Raw genomic sequence first — 25,354 nt, 5'->3', positions numbered from 1 at the left:
CTGCTGACACTAGGCAATAAAAAGTTCTCTCCTCCTCAGTAGTACACAGCAGCTGACCGGAGCCAGACTGACCCGTTTAGCTTAGTGTCAGAAGGACGCGGACTCGGGTTTTTCAGTAGACCCATATGTACACTGGTTGTTTCACTAATTTTTTACGTTTTTTCTTTTTCTGAAGATTTTTTCTTAACCTTTTGTAGGGAAATAGTGTGAATATTCCCTCTGTTATCCCACGTAGAGACAAAGTGCACGGCGTGGACTGTCAATCCAGCAGGACCCTAACCTTTAACACACGAGATGTGTTCATGTGATCCGGAAAATGGTCCTAGCCCCCCACCACTGCCAGCTCGCTCTCCAGAGCCAGACGGCATCGGGTGGTACAGTGGCTACAGAGGTTGGCGTCAGCTGCAACCTTTCCATGATGAGACATCTGAGGAATCGGCTAAAGGGATGAAGAGGGGATATTTCTCCCGCAGGTCCACTCTCTCCAGTGTGTGTCGTTATCCATCGGGAAAATTGTGAGACCCAGGAAACCACTGGTTTCTGAAATTAGAGGAGGAGGAGAGTGGATTAATACCGATACTGTGTGATTTTTGTATGGCGAATTATGTTCAGTTATGCACCCATTTTTTTTTTGGGGGGGGGGGAAACAGAAGATATCACATTGGGCATTAGGCTTTAGAATTAAGGAAACAGAAAGGAGCTAATTATCTAATAGTACCTTGTCATGTGATATCTGACTGTGCACCCATTTGATTGGTGTTCCATTAGTGTATTCCAGACCATATAAATATTACAGGCGCTGTGTAATAGCGATATGGATCAGATTTTCTTTGTCTAAATTGTAGCCCCAAAGATGACTATTAATGTGATTGCATGCTCTGGCCATATCATCTTTGTTGGGGTATTAATGTGACTACACCTCTTGTCTGCATCCCTCATGGAACATACAGCAATACCTACGAGATCTTTATATCTTGGCTACTCCCTTTAATTGTTTTTGTGTGTTTTTTTGTCTATATTATAGTGTGTAGGATGTTCAGGGTGCATTAGGGTCCGTAGCGCTGCCGACATTCAGCGGGGGTGCCATCACGTCTCCAACTAGGGTGCCATCCTCCGCTGGCAGGTAGGGTGAACTTTAGGGCTCATCTAGAGAGACATTAGTTCTAGGTTTTTTTTTCCCCCTATTGACCCTCCATTTTTTCACCTTTTTAAGATAATCAAGTATTTTTGACCCTTTTAAATACATTAATGAAGGTTAATTTTCAGAGGTCGATTTGTGCCAATGTCACCATTTTATAAATGTTATTCACTTTACCTATTGTGATAATGTTATGGCATGTAGTTGTCTTCCTTTTTACCTGTACTTTCACTGACAAGGGTCTTTATTTTGAGCTCCATCAAACTTCAAAATCCCTTTTGTGAATTTTATCTTTCATCTTTATAGGAAATCCTTGTGATAATAGCAGTTTGTCACTAAATTGTAAAAAAGAAGATATCAGGAAGCACTCTTATGGAGAAAACCTCATTACCCTTCATGGACCTCCTGGACTTCACAGTACTTCACCTTCTTGTAATCCTGCTAATCATGAGGAACCCTCTCCTGAGCAATCTCGTATTGTTACCACAGTTCCAGGTGACAAAGTGGATACAAGATTTCAGTGTCACAAGGAATTTACTAAAAGCTCAGATTATCTAACTCAAACCAAACATGAAGGAGAGAAGCCATACTCCTGTTCACAATGTGGGAAATGCTTTCCAACTAAATCAAAATGTGTTCTACATGAGAGAATTCACACAGGAGAAAAGCCATTTTCATGTTCAGAATGTGGGAAGTCCTTCACATATAAAGGGAGTCTTATTAAACATCAGAGAATTCACACAGGAGAAAGGCCATTTTCATGTTCAGAATGTGGGAAATCCTTCACAGATAAAAGGGAGCTTATTAGACATCAGAGAATTCACACAGGAGAAAAGCCATTTTCATGTTCAAAATGTGAGAAATCCTTCACAGATAAAGCGAATCTTACTAAACATCAGAGAATTCACACAGGAGAAAAGCCATTTTCATGTTCAGAATGCGGGAAATCCTTCACAGAAAAAGGGAATCTTATTAAACATCAGAGAATTCACACAGGAGAAAAGCGTTTTTCATGTTCAGAATGTGAGAAATCCTTCACAGAAAAAGGGACTCTTATTAGACATCAGAGAATTCACACAGGAGAAAAGCCCTTTTCATGTTCAGAATGCGGGAAATCCTCCAAACATAACAGTTGTCTTATTGGACATCAGAGAACTCACACAGGAGAGAAGCCATTTTCATGTTCAGAATGTGGGAAGTCCTTCATATATAAAGAGTATCTTATTTGACATCAGAGAATTCACACAAGAGAAAAGCCATTTTCATGTTCAGAATGTGGGAAGGCCTTCATGGTTGAATGGCCTCTTATTATACATCAGAGAATTCACACAGGAGAAAAGCCATTTTCATGTTCAGAATGTGGGAAATCCTTCACAGATAAAGCGAGTCTTATTAAAAATCAGAGAATTCACACAGGAGAAAAGCCATTTTCATGTTCAGAATGTGGGAAATCCTTCACAGATAAAGCGAGTCTTATTAAAAATCAGAGAATTCACACAGGAGAAAAGCCCTTTTCCTGTTCAGAATGTGAGAAATCCTTCACAGAAAAAAAGTTTCTTATTAGACATCAGATAATTCACACAGGAGAAAAGCCATTTTCATGTTCAGAATGTGGGAAATCCTTCTAAGATAAAGGGACTCTTACTAAACATCAGAGAATTCACACAGGAGAAAAGCCCTTTTCATGTTCAGAATGTGAGAAATCCTTCACAGAAAAAGAGTCTTATTAGACATCAGGTAATTCACACAGGAAAAAAAACATTTTCATGTTCGGAATGTGGGAAGTCCTTCACAGTGTACGCGAGTCTTATTAGACATCAGAGAATTCACACAGGAGAAAAGCCATTTTCATGTTCGGAATGTGGGAAATCCTTCACAGATAAAGCGAGTCTTATTAGACATCAGGTAATTCACACAGGAGAAAAGCCATTTTCATGTTCGGAATGTGGGAACTCCTTCGCGGTTAAAGGGCATCTTACTAGACATCAGAGAATTCATACAGGAGAGAAGTCACATTCATGTTCATAATGTGGGAAATGTTTTATCCAAAAAGCAAATCTTGTAACACATCTAAGAATTCACACAGGGAAGAAATTGTTTTCATGTTTACGATGTGAAAAATGCTTTACAGAGAAATTAAAACTTGTTAAACATCGGAGAACTCACACAGGAGAGAAGCTGTATTCATGTCCAGAATTTGGTAAATCTTTTATACATAAATCACCTCTTCTCTGAAGAGAAGTCACGCAGGAGATAAGCTATATTCATGTTCAATGTGTGGGAAATCTTCAGTAAATCAAATCTTGTTAGACATGAGTGAAGTCTTACAGAGAAACGCTGTATTCATATTCAGAATGTGGGAAATCTTTTTGTCATTTTCTCATCTTTACTATGGAGGCTGTGAGTGATGATTCAACCTCTCAATGGGATCTGATGTATGCTGGATGGTCAGTGTTGTGAGTGACAGTCCATTCATCAAATCTGATCCTGGGGCATTGTTAAATATTAATTATTAATTGAATTATTCATATTCTCAATCCTGTACTGAGCACATTGCTTCTTGCTGACATTACAAAGAGCTATTTATGTATATAGGAGCTCAGAGTATAAGTCAACACCATATAAAGGGCAACACGTGGTCTGAGGACGTATATATAAACACAGCTCTTAGGAGGGTGGGGGGCTTTTGTCACGTAGGGGCTGTCACCTCCTGCCTTCACATCATTCTCCATGGACATCAGACAAGGAAGCAACAGCTGGTAGCCATGATGACCTTCAGATTTCACAGAGACAGACGGCTTTTACCATTCAGAACTTTGGGAAAGATGAGTATCAAGTGCTGATATTTACACATGGACAATCTATTCGTAATTATTTCATCTATTTTTATGTTTCACTGCAATGTGGTTTTTCTGTGGACAATTCAATAAACCACTACCTTTTTAATGAGAATATCATGACAATTTTCTTTAAGAATAACGCACCTGGTAAAGTCCTGATTAAATAAATGTGTGAAATAAGCATATTTAACAGGCATTCTGGGCTCACAGCATTTTGATCAACAGCCCTGCTGCTCAATCTGGGCTTGCTTCAGGCATTTCCCCAGGTGCCTCTCATCTTTGGTAATTTTCTAGTTATTTAGCTGGCTAGCTGTGAGCAGATCGGTGTCAGCTGTAGCTGAGCTTAGTTTGGTATGTGCTTAGCTCTGTCTGATTGTGTCTTTCTCTGATTTTGTTGCCGGATGTAGGCTTTGTCGTGACTATTCATGTGGATTATCCCTTCTGCTCTTGACGCTTTCTGTCTGCAGGTACCTGACCCCGTACTTGGCCTCTGACTTTCTGTTTTTCTTGCTCCCTAGTCTTGACGTACCCTCCTGGTATTTGACCTTGGACTGTTTCCTGACCACGACTTTATCCTGCTGCTCTTTATCTTGTGCCCTCCTGGCATCTGACCTCAGACCTCCTGTCTACCCTTTCTCTAGGCTTGTCAGTGAGTAGTGACTCAGCGTCACACGTTTATACATAAATCAAATCTTAATATATAATGACGATGGAAGAAAATCTCAGGTTAAGAAGTGTACAATTCGAAGTAGATGAGAAAAAAATATATATTATTCATATTAAAACCAAAAAATATATAAAATGAGGTGCCTCATGCCAGAGAGAGATGCAGGACAATACATTGCATAGGCAAAAATTATAACAAAACCTACACCATTTTAATATCCATATGTCACGAATCACAGGGGGGATATTTTTATCATCCCCACCGCTGACACCAATATGTCATGAACCGGGGTAGTTTGGTTGCCCCAGTTCTTTTATCAAGGGGATTTATCTATATTCCACTTCCCAGTTCCAGTTTGGAACTTGCAGCTCTCTGGCGTCCCTCTTACCCTCAGGTCAGACAGGGTACTGCACCTACGTTAATTTGTCTCCAGAAAGGTTGCCTTACTACACTGGCTAATGGGCATACTGCAGCGAGGGCGATAGAACTGCTCCCACTCAGACGGGAACAATAATTATCAACGCTGTTCGTCGCTACCAGTTTTCCCAACGGCTCAGGATACTTTCCGCTGCCACCAGCTCCTATTCCTGAATTGGTAATGGGTCAGGAGCCAACCCAAATTAGTAGCGTAGTTTACTTCAGAGGACGTGACAGTATGTTATAGAGCAAGGAGAAACGAAGCTAGTAGTTTTATATATTTTACTCCAAAAGGTAGGCTGTGTGTACGAACGTATAAAAAGATATTAAAAAAGGAGACAAGTATCGTATGTACAGAACGATTACTAATAAAAAGGGATTAAAGTTGAAAAGTCCACTTACAGTTCTCTCATATCATTTCAGATCATGGCTGACCATGCGGCTGGGGGGAGGAACAACATCAAAATGCATCAGAGCAGCTTGCAGAGCTGCTGTTAGCTCTTTTCCTGGGCAAAGACTAGTGAAAAATGAGCTCCCCCTCACTTATACCCCCTGGTCGTGACATCACTGAGTTGGCGGAGCTATGGACTCCACTCCTCTTTCCAGAGAGACTCAGAACTTTATTAAAACTCATATTCTTCCTAGTGTGCTCTGGGAACCTCGTAGAGTGACGACGAACGTATTGCATGTCTTCTCACGAGGTTAGCTTCAATTTAAGTCTACACCTGGGGTAGCTGGGTGACCCGGATAACCCCTTCATGACCCTGGGTATTTTCGTTTTTCGCTCCCCTCCTTCCCAGACCCATAACTTTTTTATTTTTCCATCAATATGGCCATGTGAGGGCTTATTTTTTTGCAGGGACAAGTTGCACTTTTGAACGACATCATTGGTTTTAGCATGTCATGTACTAGAAAACGGGAAAAAAATTCCAAGTGCGGTGAAATTGCAAAGAAAGTGCAATCCCACACTGGTTTTGTGTTTGGCTTTTTTGCTCGGTTCATTAAATGCTAAAACTGAGCTGCCATTTTGATTCTCCAGGTCATTACGAGTTCATTGACACCAAACATGTCTAGGTTCTCTTTTATCTAAGTGGTGAAAAAAAAATTCCCAAATTTTTCGTGATCTGGGGTCAGGTGAGGGCTTATTTATTGCATGCTGAGCTGACGTTTTTAATGATACCATTTTGGTGCAGATACGTTCATTTCATCGCCCGTTATTGCATTTTAATGCAATGTCGTGGAGACCAAAAAAAATGTAATTCTGGCGTTTTTAATTTTTTTCTCGCTATGTTTAGTGATCCGGTTGATCCTTTTTTTTATTGATAGATCGGGCAATTCTGAACGCTGCGATACCAAATATGTGTATATTTGATTTTTTTCTTTTATTATTATTTTATTTTGAATGGGGCGAGAGGAGGGTGATTTAAACTTTTATATTTTTTTTATTTATTTCATATTTTTTAAAACATTTTTTTTTATTTTTGCCATGCTTCAATAGTCTCCATGGGAGGCTAGAAGCTGGCATAGCCTGATCGGCTCTGCTACATAGGAGCGAAGCTCAGATCGCTCCTATGTAGTAGAATTGCTGCATTGCTATGAGCGCCGACCACAGGGTGGCTCTCACAGCAATCCGGCATCAACAACCATAGAGGTCTCCAGAAGACCTCTGGTTGTCATGCCGACGCATCGCTGACCCCTGATCACGTGACGGGGGTCGGCGATGAGCGCATTTCCGGCCCGGCCGATGGCTGGAAGCCCTAGTTACATGCCGCTGTCAGCGTTTAACAGCGGCATTTAACTAGTTAATAGCGGCAGATGAATCGCAATTCTACCCACCGCTATTGCGGGCACATGTCAGGTGTACAAAACAGCCGACATGTCCAGGCTTTGATGCGGGCTCACCGCTGGAGCTCGCATCAAAGCAGAGGATCTGACCTTGGACGTAGTATCGCGTCCGAGGTCAGAAAGGGGTTAAGTCGTAATCCGTTCCTCCGTTTCTGCTAGGCGCTGCTCTTAGAAAACACACTGGGTGATGGCCCGGCCAATGCAGAGGCCAAAAATGTATTTGTCTTGTTTCCAGACCTAAGCTGCGCAATTATATACCAGTTTAAGAGAACATAGTGAATTCCCCCCCACCGTGCTCTGACACAAAGCGGAGAAGGCCTGCTCCCAGCACACTGGTTTCACATTACAGCTGTAATTGGAGGAAGGGGGTCGGAAAAGCCACAGCGCGTGTCTGTACTCAGCTCTTGGATGTAGCAGAGCTCAGTGTGCGTGATAATAGACAATCAAATACATCCTGACACCATAGTACCAGTGTATTAATTCTATATAATTTAGATTGTGAGCCCCATTGGGGACAGCGATGATAATGTGTGTAAAGCGGAATAAGATCGCACTATATAAGAAAAACATAATAAATCAATCAAATCTTGTTAAACATGAGAAGTCACACAGGAAATAAACTGCAGTTCTGTTCACTGTCCTGTATAAACGTTAATAAATGAGTACACCCACTGTGATAAGTAAGATATTAATACCTCACTGAACTCTTTCTACAATGTTGCCAACACGGAGTAGAACCTTTATATTAACCAATAACATGAACGTTCGTTTATAGAACTCTCATTACAGAACCTTCCGTTTTACTCCAATAAGTTGATGCAAACAGGAGTCCACCCCACATCAGTCACTGCTACAGCTAGTATTTTGTATGGCCTCCATGATTTTTAACCCCTTCATGACCAGAGGTATTTTAGTTTTTGCTTTTTGCTCCCTTTCGTCCCAGAGAAATAACTTTTTTATTTTTCCGTCACTATGGCCATGTGAGGTCTTTTTTTGCAGTACAAGTTGTGCTTTTGAACGACACCATTGTTTTTAACATATCGTTTACTGAAAAAGGGGAAAAAATTTCAAGTGCGGTGAAACTGCAAAAAAAGTTAAATTCCACAGATTTTTTTTATTTATTTTTTTTGCTATGTTCACTAGATGCTAAATCTGACCTGTAATTGTGATTCTCCAGGTCATTACGAGTTCATAGACACTAAACATGTCTAGGTTCTTCTATATTTAAGCGGTGAAAAAAAATTCCAAACTTTTCTAAAAAAAAACAAAAAAAAAAAAGCGCCATTTCCCGAGACCTGTAACGTCTCCATTTTTCATGATCTTGGGCTTGGTGAGGGCTTATTTTTTGCTTGCTGAGCTGATGTTTTTATTGATACCACTTTGTTGTACATACGATCTTTTGTTCGCTCGTTATTACACTTTATTGCTGTGTAGCGGCGACCAAAAAACGTAATTCTGAATTTTTTAATTTTTTTCTCGTTACACCATTTGGTGATTGCTTTAGTTCTTTTTTATATTAATAGATTAGGTGATTCTGAATGCGGTGATACCAAATATGTGTATGTTTGATTTTTTCTTTTTATTGTTTTATTTTGATTGGGTGAGGAGGGTGATTTGAACTTTTATATATTTTTAGTACTGTTAACCCCTTAATCCCATATGACGTACTATCCCGTCGAGGTGACCTGGGACTTAATTCCCAGTGACGGGATAGTACGTCATATGCGATCGGCCGCGCTCTCAGGGGGATCGCGGCTGGGTGTCAGCTGACTATCACAGCTGACATCCGACACTATGTGCCAGGAGCTGTCACGGACTGCTCCCGGCACATTAACACTCGGCACACTGTGATCAAAGATGATCGCAGTGTTGCGGCGGTACATGGAAGCATCGCGCAGGGAGGGGGCTCCCTGCTTGCTTCCCTGAGACGATTGGTACAAGGCGATGTGCTCACCTTGTACCGAGAACAATAAAAGTACACATATTTAGTATCACCGCGTCCGTAACGACCTGACCTATAAAACTGTCCCACTAGTTAACCCCTTCAGTAAACACCGTAAAAAAAAGGCAAAAAACAACGCTTTATTCTCATACCGCCAAACAAAAAGTGGAATAACGCAATCAAAAAGACGGATATAAATAACCATGGTACCGCTGAAAACGTCATCTTGTCCCGCAAAAAACGAGCCGCCATACAGCATCATCAGCGAAAAAATAAAAGTTATAGTCCTCAGAATAAAGCGATTTTTTTTTTCTATAAAAGTTTTTATCGTATAAAAGCGCCAAAACATTAAAAAAATGATGTAAATGAGGTATCGCTGTAATCGTTCTAACCCGAAGAATAAAACTGCTTTCTCAAGTTTACCAAACGCGCTGGTATAATAGAATGGTATAAATGCACCCCCCCCCCCCCCCCCAAAAGAAATTCATGAATAGCTGTTTTTTGGTCATTCTGCTTCACAAAAATCGGAATAAAAAGCGATCAAAAAATGTCACGTGTCCGAAAATGTTACCAATAAAAACGTCAACTCGTCCCGCAAACAACAAGACCTCACATGACTGTGGACCAAAATATGGAATAATTATAGGTCTCAAAATGTGGTAACGCAAAAAATATTTTTTGCACTAAAAAGCGTCTTTTAGTGTGTGACAGCTGCCAATCATAAAAATCCGCTAAAAAACCCGCTATAAAAGTAAATCAAACCCCCCTTCATCACCCCCTTAGTTGGGGATACATAAATTTAAAAAAAAAAAAGTATTTCCATTAGGGTTAGGGGTGGGACTAGGGTTAGGGCTACAGTTAGGGTTTGGATTATATTTACGGTTGGATTGGGGTTAGGGGTGTGGTTAGGGTTATGGTTGGGATTAGGGCTAAGGGTGTGTCTGGGTTAGGGGTGTGGTTAGGGTTACCGTTGGGATTAGGGTTAGGGGTGTGTTTGGATTAGTTTCCGGTAGAATTGGGGAGTTTCCACTGTTTAGGCACATCAGGGGCTCTCCAAACGCGACATGGCGTCCGATCTCAATTCCAGCCAATTCTGCGTTGAAAAAGTAAAACCGTGCTCCTTCCCTTCCGAGCTCTCCCGTGCACCCAAACAGGGGTTTACCCCAACATATGGGGTATCAGCGTACTCAGGACATATTGGACAACAACTATCGGGGTCCAATTTCTCTGGTTACCTTTGGGAAAATAAAAATTTGGGGGGCTAAAAAACATTTTTGTGGGAAAAAAATTATTTTTTATTTTCACGACTCTGCGTTATAAACTAGTGAATCACTTGGGGGTTCAAAGTTCTCACAACACATCTAGATAAGTTCCTTGGGGGGTCTAGTTTCCAATATGGGGTCACTTGTGGGGGATTTCTACTGTTTAGGTGCATCAGGGGCTCTGCAAATGCAACGTGACGCCTGCAGACCAATCCATCTAAGTCTGCATTCCAAATGGCGCTCCTTCCCTTCAGAGCTCCGCCATGCACCCAAACAGTGGTTCCCCCCCACATATGGGGTATCGGCGTACTCAGGACAAATTGGACAACAACTTTTGGGGTCCCATTTCTACTGTTACCCTTAGAAAAATACAAAACGGGGCTGGATACCTTTCTGGAAAAGTATAATGTTACAGGGTATATACACTAGATTCCTTGATAGGGCGTTGATCCAGGGAACTAGTCTGATTGCCGTATGTGGAGTCGGGAAGGAATTTTTTTCCCCAAGGTGGAGCTTACTCTTTGCCACATGGGTTTTTTTTGCCTTCCTCTGGATCAACATGTTAGGGCAGGTTAGGCTATGGGTTGAACTAGATGGACTTAAAGTCTTCCTTCAACCTTAATAACTATGTAAAAAATAATTTTTGTGGAAATTTTTTTTTATTTTCACGGCTCTGCGTTATAAACTGTAGTGAAACACTTGGGGGTCCAAAGCTGTTTGCAGGCCGGGTTCACACAAGTGTAAAAAGAAAAGGCTATAAGAAGCCACAGCCAGCTCACCAATCCAGGCAGGTGCACAGAACATCATCTTGGACTAAGATGGATATACATAACGAAGTAAGGAAGGCGTTCCAGCTCCATAAAATTCAAATGCTTTATTTCTCCATTAAAAATTGGTGTAGTACAAACAGTCCTTGCCTTAGCGCAAAAGTCCAAGTACAGAGTACATGCGACGCGTTTCGATCGTACCCAATCTTAGTCAATGCATTACTGTTTGTACTACACCAATTTTTAATGGAGAAATAAAGCATTTGAATTTTATGGAGCTGGAACGCCTTCCTTACTTCGTTCACACAAGTGTACTTGTCAGTCCATATACGAAGCGTAATGGCCAGAGTGGCTACAGGTCTCCTGACCTGAACTTATAGACTTGCATGTGTGTTATGATCCGGTGACTTTGGAGCCGCATGAAACTTTCTCTGGAGTAGGTGGAAACTGTACTGACCGCAAACCCTGAACTAACACCGCAACTAGAAGTAGCCGTGGGGTGTGCCTAACAAACCCTAGACACCTCGACACAGCCGGAGGACTAAATTCCTCTATAGATAGAAATAGGAATACTACCTTGCCTCAGAGCAGAACCCCAAAGAATAGGCAGCCCCCCACAAATATTGACTGTGAGTAGGAGAGGAAAGACACACGCAGGCAGAAAACAGAATTCAGCAAAAGAGGCCACTCTAGCTAAATAGGGAAAGATAGGACAGAATACTAAGTGGTCAGTATTAAAACCGTTCCAAAAATATCCACAGCAGATAATACAAAAAATTCCACAATCTAACTAAAGACATGGAATGTATATCTGCAACTCCTGAGAATCCAACAAGACTGAGAAAATACTGACACAATCTATGCTGGACAAAAAACAATGAATAGCACTGAATTATTAAGCACACAGCATGTGTGCCACAAAAACAAAACCAGACACTTATCTTTGCTGATTTGGCAGCAAGGCAGAAGGAACCAAACAAGGACCAACACCTCCCAAAACCATGGACAACTGGCAAGGACTAATGAATCCTGCACGCCTAAATACCCCAGTCAGAACTGCAATCAGCAGATACACCTGACCAGGACTGCAACCCAGGGACAACTGCATTACCACCTACAACCACCGGAGGGAGCCCAAAAGCAGAATTCACAACACGTGTCTGTGAGGCTGTAAGTCCATAACCGGAGACTGCGGTCAGTCCGGTCTTTGTGGTCCGTATACAGTATAGACAGAGCAATACACTCATGCACCCTGCCTTAGAGTCTGCTCCTGCTGCTGTGAAGCTGGGGGGATTCGGACAGCTTTTGTCTAGTCCCCCTGCTCTTTTCCCATGCTGAAGAGGCAAAGTTGTTTCTCTAGCAGGCTTTGAGGGTATTCAGTTCAGTCCCGCGGTGCAGCCAATCTTGCCTGACTGAACTGTCAATCTACACTCCGTCACCAGGAAGCGGGGAGGCAGAGGAGCGGTGTGCTCCTGAAGAAACCTCAGAAAACACCATTAGATTGCTGTCGGCAGAACGATCTTTTGGCTGACTACTCTCTCCTCCTGACTACCCTCCCAGCGGCTCCTCTGTGTCCAACTCAGTAGTATAATAAAATAATGAAAACATGCTCAGTGTCGTTAGTGGAAAGACTTGTGAGCGATGACGGCAAGAGCATTAATGGAGAGAGGTCACAATAGAAGATCCCGAAAGTGAAGCACTGAACATAGCAGAGACGATGGAAAAGGATATGTGTGTCGGTGTGGCACACCATGTGGGGGAACATTTGTGTTCCCAAAGAAAAAGTCGCAGCTGGTTAAGAGTAAAAAATGAAGGGAACTAATTGCAAAGTTGTATGGTGAAGAATGATATTGTCACACATGTTGTGCTCAATTGCTTGGGATTGAAAATCTCCCAGTAGAACGACGTCGCGCAGTGTGAGGGCTCCGGAGATCTTCCCATTTGCGGAATGATTGCATTTGCAGCCTGGAAAAGATGGCGCAGCAGACCTTGTTTTGTATCTGATTTAGGTCATAGGGAACATAAAAAAGAGGACAGCAGCTGAATTCTTGTGGACTGAGACCCCCATTTCCTCAAGAATGATCTGAATGATTGTCTCCCAAAAGGCACACTGAGTCAGAAAATTCCCCCAAATATGTGACGTTGCCTCCACGCAGAGTCAACATTTGTCTGGTACCTTGATGGACCATTTATTTAACATAGCAGGGACCCAAAATCCTAAAGATACCATTTCATTAGCTCATTCCTGTGCCTTGGCTTTTATTACTTCATAACATTGATAGAAACACACTGAGCTTATGTAAATTGCTTATTTAATGTCATTCGCCATGGTTTGTAGAATGCAGGGAGTTACTGCATACCATATATAACATGTATATGTCTGAAATGGAGTGTGAGGAACAGCAAGGGGGAGATAATAAATGGTGGAGGTCAAGGTTTGGAAGAAAGGAAATGTGGAAGCTTTGCTTACACAAAACCCGACCGTATTGTTGGTATATGGTACTAGAAGAGCGATGATAAAGAAGAGCCTTGTACCTGATATTAGCTGGCTGTGCAACGCTAAGTGGTGCCCACAGTCAAAAAAGGAAACTAACTGGGGTTAAAACATGTTTAGTTTAATGTGTAGATTAGTGATGAGCAAACGTTTTCTGATAACGTGTTATCGGAGTTTGTAGAGTGTACTCGGATAATATATTCGTGTTCCTGCGTTTGCATGTTTTGCAGCGGTAGGCAGCTGCAACACATGCAGGGATTGTGTGTTTGTTAGGCAATTCCTGCATGTGTTGCGACTGCCTACCGCTGCAAAACATGCAGACGCAGGGACACGAATATATTATTGGAGCACACTCTAGAAACTCGGATAACACTTTATCGGAGCACAATCACTCATCACTAGTTTAGAAGTCTTTTTAAAGATCTATAATTCATTTAAAGAGGGAGCTGAGCCCTATACACTACAGCAGCAGAGCACAGAAAGAAAACTGTTCTGTCTTTTCAATATTGGCATAGTTCCCGAGGTGACTGTCCTCAACCAGCAAATATCATACTGACTCCTGATTATAGCAATTGAGATCAGGAAAGGAGGCTGAGGACACTGAGTGGAGAAAACTTTTTGGTACAGAGTGTTTTAAAATATCTGAAACTTTTATTTGATATTTATGCTGCTGATTTTCATTTAGGTTAATCTATATCTTGTAGATGTGATCGGAGCCTTAGTTACAGGATCCATCGGTCGTGGTCGGTGATGTCTTGTAGATGTGATGGGAACCTTAAGCTTCTTTCACACTTCTGTCGGTACGGGGCCGTCGCTAAGCCTCGGCCCGACGTACCGACAGACGTTGTGCAAATTTGGCACAACGTGGGCAGCTGACGCGGTGTTTCAATGCGTCCGCTGCCCATTGTAAAGTCCCGGAAAGGAGGGGGCGGAGTTCTGGCCGCGCATGCGCGGTCAGAAATGCAGGACCCGACGTGCGAAAAAACTTTCCCTTGAAGGTTTTTTCGCAACGACGGGCCGCCAAATACCGACACATCCAGTGCACGACGTATGGAACATGTGTCCATACGTCGCAATGCGTCGGTAATACAAGTCTATGTGCAAAAAACGCATCCTGCGGGCAACTTTGCAGGATGCGTTTTTTGCACAGCGACGCATTGTGACGGTCAGGAAAAGACGGAAGTGATAAAGAAGCTTTAGTTACAGGATCCATCGGTCGTGGTCGGTGATGTCTTGTAGATGTGATCGGAGCCTTAGTTACAGGATCCATCGGTCGTGGTTGGTGTTGTCTTGTAGATGTCATCGGAGCCTTAGTTACAGGATCCATCGGTCGTGGTCGGTGACGTCTTGTAGATGTGATCGGAGCCTTAGTTACAGGATCCATCGGTCGTGGTCGGTGACGTCTTGTAGATGTGATCGGAGCCTTAGTTACAGGATCCATCGGTCGTGGTCGGTGACGTCTTGTAGATGTGATCAGAGCCTTAGTTACAGGATCCATCGGTCGTGGTTGGTGGCGTCTTGTAGATGTGATCGGAGCCTTAGTTACAGGATCCATAGGTCGTGGTCGGTGACGTCTTGTAGATGTGATCGGAGCCTTAGTTACAGGATCCATCGGTCATGGTCACTGACGTCTTGTAGATGTGATTGGAGCCTTAGTTACAGGATCCACCTGTCGTGGTCGGTGACGTCTTCTAGATGTGATCGGAGCCTTAGTTACAGGATCCATCGGTCGTGGTCGGTGACGTCTTGTAGATGTGATCAGAGCCTTAGTTACAGGATCCATCGGTCGTGGTCGGTTGTGAATTCTGCTCTTGGGTTCCCTCCGGTGGTTGTAAGTGGTACTGCTGCTGTCTTTGGATCGCAGCAGTCACCAGCTGTGTTCACTCATTGCAATTCTAACTGGGCTATTTAGTCTGGCTGGATCCTTTAGTTAATGCCAGTTGTCAATTGTTTCTGGAGGATTCACATCTCTGCCTGGTTTCTCCTGCTTTGCTGCCCAAGTCAACAAAGATAAGTTCTGGCTTCATTTTGCAGTCCACATGCTGTGGGCCTTTTTGTTTAGAGCATTTCTATGCTTTACTTGTCCAGCTTGGTTTGTGTAAGGATTTATTCAAGCCTTACTGGAATCTCTGGAGATGCAGATTTTACCCCTCTATGTCTTTAGTAGATGTGGAGATTAGTATTTTCTGTGGTGGATATTTTCTAGTGTTTTAATACTGACCGCACAGTACTCTGTCCTGTCCTTTCTATCTAGCTAGATTGGCCTCCTCAGCTAAATCCTGTTTTCAGTCTGCGTATGTGATTTCCTTCTCCACTCACAGTCAATATTTGTGGGGGGCTTTCTATCCTTTGGGGATTTTCTCTGAGGCAAGATAGTTTTCCTATTTCTATCTTTAGGGGTATTTAGTCCTCCGGCCATGCCGAGGTGTCTAGGCCACGTCAGGTACATCCCACGGCTACTTCTAGTTGTGGTGCTAAGTTCAGGGTCTGCGGTCAGTACAGGTACCACCCTCTCCAGAGTGCGTTCAATGCTGCTCCTAGGTCACCAGATCATAACAGTACAACTGGCCAACAATGAGTTAAATGCATCTCAGAAGAAGGAGAGAAAAGTGCTGAACCATTTTTTTTCTGTAGTCTGTTTTGTCTTTTTTCTCCTCTTTATTTCTTGGTGGCCCAGGAGTTTGGCGCTGATATGGATGTTCAGGGATTGGCTTCTCGTGTGGATCAACTTGCTGCAAGAGTACAGGATATTTCCGATTATTTTGTTCAGACTCCGGTTTTAGAGCCTAGAATTCCAACTCCTGATTTGTTTTTTGGGGACAGATCTAAATTTCTGAGCTTTAAAAATAACTGTAAGCTGTTTTTTGCTCTGAAGCCACGTTCCTCTCTTGATTCCATTCAGCAGGTTAAAATTGTCATCTCCCTGCTGCGTGGTGATCCGCAGGATTGGGCTTTCTCCCTGGAATCTGGGAATCCTGCTTTGCTTAGTGTGGATTCCTTTTTTCAGGCGCTAGGATTATTGTACGATGAACCTAATTCAGTGGATCCTGCAGAGAAGACCTTGTTGGCCCTGTGTCAGGGTCAAGAGACGGCAGAATTGTATTGCCAGAAATTTAGAAAATGGTCTGTGTTGACTAAATGGAATGAGGATGCTCTGGCGGCAATTTTCAGAAAGGGTCTTTCTGAAGCCGTTAAAGATGTTATGGTGGGGTTCCCCACGCCTGCTGGTCTGAATGATTCCATGGCTCTGGCCATTCAGATTGATCGGCGCTTGCGCGAGCGCAGAGTTGTGCACACTGAGGCGTTGTCCTCCGAGCGGAGTCCTGAGCCTATGCAGTGTGATAGGATGTTATCTAGAGTTGAGCGACAGAAATTCAGACGTCAGAAGGGGTTGTGTTTTTTCTGCGGCGATTCTACTCATGTTATTTCTGATTGCCCTAAGCGTACAAAGAGAGTCGCTAGTTCCGTTGCTATCAGTACTGTACAACCCAAATTTCTGTTGTCTGTGACCTTGATTTGCTCATTGTCTTCCATTTCTGTCATGGCATTTGTGGATTCAGGCGCTGCTTTGAACTTAATGGACTTAGAATTTGCCAGGCGTTGTGGTTTCCCCTTGCAGCCTTTGCAGAATCCCATTCCTTTAAGGGACGTTGATGCTACACCTTTGGCTGAAAATAAGCCTCAGTTTTGGACACGTCTGACCATGTGCATGGCGCCAGCCCATCAGGAAGATTGTCGTTTTCTGGTATTGCATAATTTGCATGATATTGTGCTGGGTTTTCCATGGTTACAGGTACATAATCCTGTGTTGGATTGGAGATCTATGTCTGTGACTAGTTGGGGTTGTCAGGGGGTTCATAATGATGTTTCTTTGATGTCAATTTCCTCTTCCCCCTCTTCTGAAATTCCTGAGTTTTTGTCAGATTTCCAGGACGTACTCGATGAGCCCAAGTCCAGTTCCCTTCCACCGCATAGGGACTGTGATTGTGCTATAGACTTGATTCCAGGCTGTAAGTTCCCTAAGGGCCGACTTTTTAACCTGTCGGTGCCAGAACATGCCGCCATGCGGAGTTATATTAAGGAGTCCTTGGAGAAAGGGCATATTCGGCCATCTTCTTCACCATTGGGAGCGGGTTTTTTTTTTTGTTGCCAAGAAGGATGGCTCTGAGACCCTGTATTGATTATCGCCTTTTGAATAAGATCACGGTCAAGTTCCAATACCCTTTGCCTTTGCTTTCTGATTTGTTTGCTAGGACTAAGGGGACTAATTAGTTTACTAAGATTGACCTTCGTGGGGCGTATAATCTTGTTCGTATTAAGCAGGGTGACGAATGGAAAACTGCGTTCAATACGCCCGAAGGCCATTTTGAATTCCTTGTGATGCCGTTCGGGCTTTCGAATGCTCCATCTGTGTTTCAGTTCTTCATGCATGATATCTTCCGGAATTATCTTGATAAATTCATGATTGTATATTTGGATGATATTTTGTTTTTTTCTGATGATTGGGAGTCTCATGTGAAACAGGTTAGGATGGTATTTCAGATCCTTCGTGATAATGCTTTATTTGTGAAGGGGTCCAAGTGCCTTTTTGGAGTGCAGAAGGTTTCTATTTTGGGCTTCATTTTTTCCCCCTCATCTATGGAAATGGATCCACCTAAGGTTCAGGCCATTGGCCATTCATGATTGGATTCAGCCCACATCCGTGAAGAGCCTTCAGAAATTTTTGGGCTTTGCTAATTTTTATCGCGGTTTCATTGCCAATTTCTCCAGTGTGGTTAAACCCCTGACTGATTTGACGAAGAAAGGCGCTGATGTGACCAATTGGTCCTCTGCGGCTGTTTCTGCTTTTCAGGAGCTTAAACGCTGATTTTCTTCTGCCCCGGATGTTTCTCTTCCATTTCAGGTGGAGGGTGACACTACGGAGATTGGGGCAGGGACCGTTTTGTCTCAGAGGAATTCTGATGGTTCCTTGTTGAAACCGTGTGCCTTCTTTTCCCGAAAGTTTTCACCTGCTGAACGCAATTATGATGTCGGCAATCGGGAATTGTTGGCTATGAAGTGGGCGTTCGAGGAATGGCAACATTGGCTTGAGGGAGCCAAGCATCGTATTGTGGTTTTGACCGATCATAAAAACCTGATTTACCTTGAGTCTGCCAAACGGCTGAATCCTAGACAGGCTCGATGGTCCCTGTTTTTCTCCCGTTTTGATTTTGTGGTCTCATATATTCCGGGTTCTAAGAATGTTAAGGCGGATGCCCTCTCTAGGAGTTTTTTGCCTGATTCTCCTGGGGTCCCTGAACCGGTCAGTATTCTGAAGGAAGGGGTGGTCCTTTCTGCCATCTCCCCTGATTTGCGGCGGGTTCTTCAGGAATTTCAGGCTGATAAGCCTGACCGCTGCCCAGTGGGGAAATTGTTTGTTCCGGATAGATGGACTAGTAAAGTCATTTCTGAGGTTCATTGTTCTGTGTTGGCTGGCCATCCTGGAATTTTTGGTACCAGAGATTTGGTTAGTAGGTCCTTTTGGTGGCCTTCTTTGTCTCGGGATGTTCGTTCTTTTGTGCAGTCCTGTGGGACTTGTGCGCGGGCCAAGCCTTGCTGTTCCCACGCTAGTGGGTTGCTTTTGCCCTTGCCTGTTCCTGAGAGGCCTTGGACGCATATTTCTATGGATTTTATTTCAGATCTTCCTGTTTCCCAGAAGATGTCGGTTATCTGGGTGGTTTGTGATCGGTTTTCTAAGATGGTTCATCTGGTACCCTTGCCTAAGTTGCCTTCCTCTTCTGATTTGGTTCCGTTGTTTTTTCAGCATGTGGTTCGTTTGCATGGCATTCCGGAGAATATTGTTTCTGACAGAGGTTCCCAGTTTGTTTCTAGGTTTTGGCGGGCCTTTTGTGCTAAGTTGGGCATTGATTTGTCTTTTTCTTCCGCATTCCATCCTCAGACAAATGGCCAAACCGAGCGAACTAATCAGACGTTGGAAACTTATTTGAGATGCTTTGTGTCTGCTGATCAGGATGATTGGGTGGCTTTCTTGCCATTGGCCGAGTTTGCTCTTAATAATCGGGCTAGTTCTGCTTCCTTGGTTTCGCCCTTTTGTAATTTTGGTTTTCATCCTCGTTTTTCTTCAGGGCAGGTTGAGCCTTCTGATTGTCCTGGTGTGGATTCTGTGGTTGACAGGTTGCAGCGGATTTGGGCCCATGTTGTAGACAATTTGGTGTTGTCTCAGGAGGAGGCTCAGCGTTTTGCTAATCATCATCAGCGTGTTGGTTCCCGGCTACGGGTTGGGGATTTGGTCTGGTTGTCTTCCCGTCATGTTCCTATGAAGGTTTCTTCCCCTAAGATCAAGCCTCGGTTTATTGGTCCTTATAGGATTTCTGAGATTATGAATCCAGTGTCTTTTCGTTTGGCCCTTCCAGCCTCTTTTTCCATCCATAATGTTTTCCATAGATCTTTGTTGCGGAAATATGTGGTACCCGTTGTTCCCTCTGTTGATCCTCCTGCCCCGGTGTTGGTTGATGGGGAGTTGGAGTACGTGGTTGAGAAGATTTTGGATTCTCGTTTTTCGAGACGTAGGCTTCAGTATCTTGTCAAATGGAAGGGTTATGGCCAGGAGGATAATTCTTAGGTTTTTGCCTCTGATGTTCATGCTGACGATTTGGTTCGTGCTTTTCATTTGGCTCGTCCTGATCGGCCTGGGGGCTCTGGTGAGGGTTTGGTGACCCCTCCTCAAGGGGGGGGGTACTGTTGTGAATTCTGCTCTTGGGTTCCCTCTGGTGGTTGTAAGTGGTACTGCTGCTGTCTTTGGATCGCAGCAGTCACCAGCTGTGTTCACTCATTGCAATTCTAACTGGGCTATTTAGTCTGGCTGGATCCTTTAGTTAATGCCAGTTGTCAATTGTTTCTGGAGGATTCACATCTCTGCCTGGTTTCTCCTGCTTTGCTGCCCAAGTCAACAAAGATAAGTTCTGGCTTCATTTTGCAGTCCACATGCTGTGGGCCTTTTTGTTTAGAGCATTTCTATGCTTTACTTGTCCAGCTTGGTTTGTGTAAGGATTTATTCAAGCCTTACTGGAATCTCTGGAGATGCAGATTTTACCCCTCAATGTCTTTAGTAGATGTGGAGATTAGTATTTTCTGTGGTGGATATTTTCTAGTGTTTTAATACTGACCGCACAGTACTCTGTCCTGTCCTTTCTATCTAGCTAGATTGGCCTCCTTTGCTAAATCCTGTTTTCAGTCTGCGTATGTGATTTCCTTCTCCGCTCACAGTCAATATTTGTGGGGGGCTTTCTATCCTTTGGGGATTTTCTCTGAGGCAAGATAGTTTTCCTATTTCTATCTTTAGGGGTATTTAGTCCTCCGGCCATGCCGAGGTGTCTAGGCCACGTCAGGTACATCCCACGGCTACTTCTAGTTGCGGTGCTAAGTTCAGGGTCTGCGGTCAGTACAGGTACCACCCTCTCCAGAGTGCGTTCAATGCTGCTCCTAGGTCACCAGATCATAACAGTCGGTGTCGTCTTGTAGATATGATCAGAGCCTTAGTTACAGGATCCATCGGTCGTGATCGGTGACGTCTTGTAGATGTGATCGGAGCCATTGTTACAGGATCCATCGGTCGTTGTTGGTGACGTCTTGTAGATGAGAAAGGAGCTTTAGTGTTAGTCTATTTAAAGGGAACTTGTTATATATAAAAATGCTGTATATATAGAGCAGCCATTTTAACTGCGCCCCTAGCACTGACAGCTGTCCCTAATGCATAGCCGGCTGTCAGTCAGTGCCGGGGACGAGGTTACATCCTCACTCACTATGCATGGAGAGGTAACTGAAGCTTCGCTGGCCGCACCCATATGACTGGAAGCCAATTGCTGCCTGGAGGAATAAAATTAATTTCTTTCTGATAGCAGGGTTCTCAGTGATTTCTTCGGGCAGGTTCAGAACGCTATAACCCTCCAGATTAACACCATATCTGCAAGTTAATAAAAAAAATGTGTACATGAAATATTCCCTTGAAATAGCAGGTGTAAGTGGTCTCTGGGTGCAGATTTTTAATTGCACAGTAGAAATATACCAGAAATGTCCCAGAAGTGACAGAAGGTAACATTCACTAATGTGTCAGTTGTGAACATCACCCTTGACTTTCCTAGATTTCAGCTTACTATTTACTACTTGTTCCTGTGTTTCGCTTTTAAATGTTCATCTTCCACTTGATGTTTTACTCTTTTCCATCCAGTATGGGAGTTTGTGTATCTTGCGCAGTAATACCCGCTTTGGTCTCTTACTAATTGCATTCAACAAGGCAGACTGGTCCTACATCCCAGCATGCACTTCCAATATTTCTAGATCTGGCTTAAGAAAGGAAAAATAGCTAAGGGAAACCTAAAATATAACGTTTAATAAATATCTTTAAAAACCTGAATGACACAACATATAAAGAACTTGTACATTAACAATATTCAATAGAACAAGGTACTGATAAACAGTCCAGAGGAAAATATCTAGTAGACAAATTGGTGCCCTGCCCAGCCCTTAAGTTTAAACCATTTATAAGGTGAACAGATCAACACCACTAATCATCACCAATATAATGTTTTAAACACAAGGGGGTACATAAAAGATTATTGGAACAATCTCACCCAATTATGATGGTACCGCATACTCAAAGACCATCTCCTGTGTTCTGGACCACCTCCCTACGCGTTTCATCCCAGAAAGGAATCATCAGGGGACAAGGTAGTCAGTCCGTGGTCAAAGATTGATGGAGTGCTCAACCGAGATAAAAATCTCTAGGGAGCCTCTCATGAACGCGTAGGGAGGTGGTCCAGAACACAGGAGATGGTCTTTGAGTCCAACAGATCCAAGAAAGTGGAAACTGATCTACCGGACTCTGGTTCAGACATGGGGGACATATTTCAGTATGCGGTACCATCATAATTGGGTGAGATTGTTCCAATAATCTTTTATGTACCCCCTTGTGTTTAAAACATTATATTGTTGATGATTAGTGGTGTTGATCTGTTCACCTTATAAATGGTTTAAACTTTTTTGAATAACAGTAGCATTCTTTTCTTTTTGGTCTCCCTGCTTTACCTGAAAAGGTGTATCTTAGAATAATAACCTTAAGGGCTGGGCAGGGCACCAATTTGTCTACTAGATATTTTCCTCTGGACTGTTTATCAGTACCTTGTTCTATTGAATATTGTTAATGTACAAGTTCTTTATATGTTGTGTCATTCAGGTTTTTAAAGATATTTATTAAACGTTATATTTTAGGTTTCCCTTAGCTATTTTTCCTACCTAAATTCTGGGTACCCAATTTATTTCTATTCGAGTGGTTGATAACCCCTCGTTTTTGCTATAATTTGTTTAGATCTGGCTTAAAGAGCACGTGTGTTAGGGCACATGTGAAATGTTTCTAAAGGTAAGTTCACATTTGCGTATATGTGCGCAGCGTAAAATCTGCATATGCAAATGCATGCAAAAACACATGCTTGCGCAGCGGTTTTTATCCGCATCAGCTTAAGCATGACAACCAATAAACGCTGTGTGTGCATGCGGTTTTTGCCTGCGTTGCGTTTTTTATGTGCATGCGTTCGGTATTTCCTGGAGAGCGTGTCTCAATCAGTTATTGGACATGTGCAGTCCGAAGTATGCAAGCTCATCGAATGCATGCGTACTCAATGACATGCATATGCATGCGTTCCCATAGACAGTAATGCGTATTTAACGCACTCATGTGCATGCCTGCGCATGTTTGACAAATTTTTGACGCTTCCAAAAATGCAACATGTTGTGTTCGCCGGACCCCGCCGCACACGAGAAACAACGCATGCATACGCAGATGCATTGGCAACTGATGCTAACGCATGTCCCTGCATACGCCATGTTAAAGATAGGTGCGCATGACGCATGCGGATCTGTGCAGATGACATGCTGCATGAACAGACGCAAATGTGAAACCAGCCTTAGTGTATTATTTTTAAAGCATCTCGCCAGTTAAACATGGCAAGTGGCCAGAGCAGGAGACAGGTAAGCTGTGGCAGATACTCCAACCTGGTCCTGGTTCACTTGTGCTGCACATGGAATCTTCATACCTCTCTGCTTCTTATATGTTCTAGCTGACGCGTCACCTCTCCCTTCCCTCTACATATTCCACACAATCTCTCTCCTCCCATGTACAACACTGAGGCCTTTCTGACTTTTCTCAATCACTCAAACCATCCACTACCACCATACAGCGCACTATACGCTCCACCTTGTGCCAGTCATTACACTGGTTGCCCATTTGCTACAAGAATACAATATAAACTCATATCTCACCCACAAAGCGCTCCATAGTTCTACACAACCCTATATCGCCTCATTTCTGTCACCCTACACGTGCCCTCCATTCTGCAACTGATCGAAGACTATCGTCCTCCATAACCAAGACTTCTCTTGTGCTGCGCCAGTTCTCTGGAATGCGCTGCCCCAAACAGACTAATCTCTAGCCTCCATGATTTATAGTCTGCTTTAACCCCTTAATGACCGCCGATACGCCTTTTAACGGCGGCCACTAGGGGTACTTAAACCACAGCGCCGTTAATTAACGGCGCTGTGGAAAAAGTGAATAGCGCCCCCCAGAGTCGGATTTTCTCTGGGGTCTCGGTTGCCGGGGTTAGCCGAGACCCCAGAGAACATGATTCAGGGTTTTTTTTTACCAACCCCGAGTTGCGATCGCCGGTAATTAACCGTTTACCGGCGGTCGCAACAAAAAAAAAAAAGACGCGATTTGCCATTTAATTTCTCTGTCCTCCGATGTGATCGCACATCGGAGGACGGAGAAATGTGGTCCCCGATAGCCCCCGACAGCCCCCCAATACTCTCCTATCTCCCCCGGTGCTCCTCGTGGCTCCCGATGGGCGCCGCCATCTTTTTCCGGGGAAAAAATGGCGGGCACATGCGCAGTGCGCCCGCAGCCCGGCACCCGGAAGATCTTTGGGGTCTCGACTGCCGGGGGTAGCCGAGACCCCAAAGAACATGATCGGGGTCGGTTTTTACCGACCCCTGTTTTGCGATCGCCGGTAATTAACTGTTTACCGGCGACCGCAAAAAAAAAAAAAAAAGCGATGTGTAATTCTCTGTCCTCTGATGTGATCGCACATCAGAGGACAGAGAAATAGGGGGATTCGGGGACCCTGTTATACTTACCGGTGTCCCTGGGTCCTCCTGTGTCCTCTCCTGGCCGCCGGCTCCTTGCCCCGGTAAGAAAATGGCGGGCGCATGCATAGTGCGCCCGCCATGATCTGCCGGCCGGCAGAAGAAAATTCTTCCTCTTGTTTTATTTTGGTCACTGTGAGATCCTATCACAGTGATCAAAATAAAAAAAACAGTAAATAACCCCCTCCTTTATCACCCCCTTAGTAAGAAAAAAATAATAAAATAAAAAAAATGTATGAATTTCTATTTTCCAATTAGGGTTAGGGGTAGGGCTAGGGTTAGGATATGTACACACGTAGAATGGTTCTCTGCGGATTTTTCCGCAGTGGATTTGATAAATCCGCAGGGCCAAAATGCTGCGTTTTTCCTGTGGATTTATCGCGGATGTACCGCGGTTTTTGTGCGGATTCCGCTGCGGTTTTCTATTATGGAGCAGGTGTAAAACGGCTGTGGAATCAGCAGAAAGAATTGACATGCTGCGGAATGTAAACTGCTGCGTTTCCGTGTGTTTTTTTCCGCATCATGGGCACAGCGTTTTATGTTTCCCATAGGTTTACATTATACTGTAAACTCATGGGAAACTGCTGCGGACCCACAGCTGCGGATCCGCAGCAAAATCCGCAACATGTGCACATAGCCTTAGGGTTAGGGCTTGGGTTAGGGTTAGAGCTAGGGCTAGGGTTAGGGTTGGGGCTAAAGTTAGGGTTTGGGTTGGGGCTAAAGTTAGGGTTAGAGTTGGGATTAGGATTTGGATTAGGATTGGCATTAGGGTTACATTTGGGATTAGGG

General features: G+C 43.6%; 1 protein-coding gene and 1 pseudogene across 1 annotated transcript in view; both read left to right on the top strand.

The window, feature by feature from the left end:
• LOC143801457 (uncharacterized) overlaps window positions 1–25,354 on the top strand; it is a 418,090-nt gene that overhangs the window by 61,149 nt on the left and 331,587 nt on the right. The window lies entirely within an intron of this gene.
• On the top strand, window positions 2,363–4,084 carry LOC143801546 (uncharacterized; annotated as a pseudogene).

Source organism: Ranitomeya variabilis, chromosome 1 (genome assembly GCF_051348905.1).
Source record: "Ranitomeya variabilis isolate aRanVar5 chromosome 1, aRanVar5.hap1, whole genome shotgun sequence".
Lineage (NCBI taxonomy): Eukaryota > Metazoa > Chordata > Amphibia > Anura > Dendrobatidae > Ranitomeya > Ranitomeya variabilis.
Note: the sequence above shows the minus strand (reverse complement) of the source record. Positions and strands in the feature narration are given on the sequence as shown.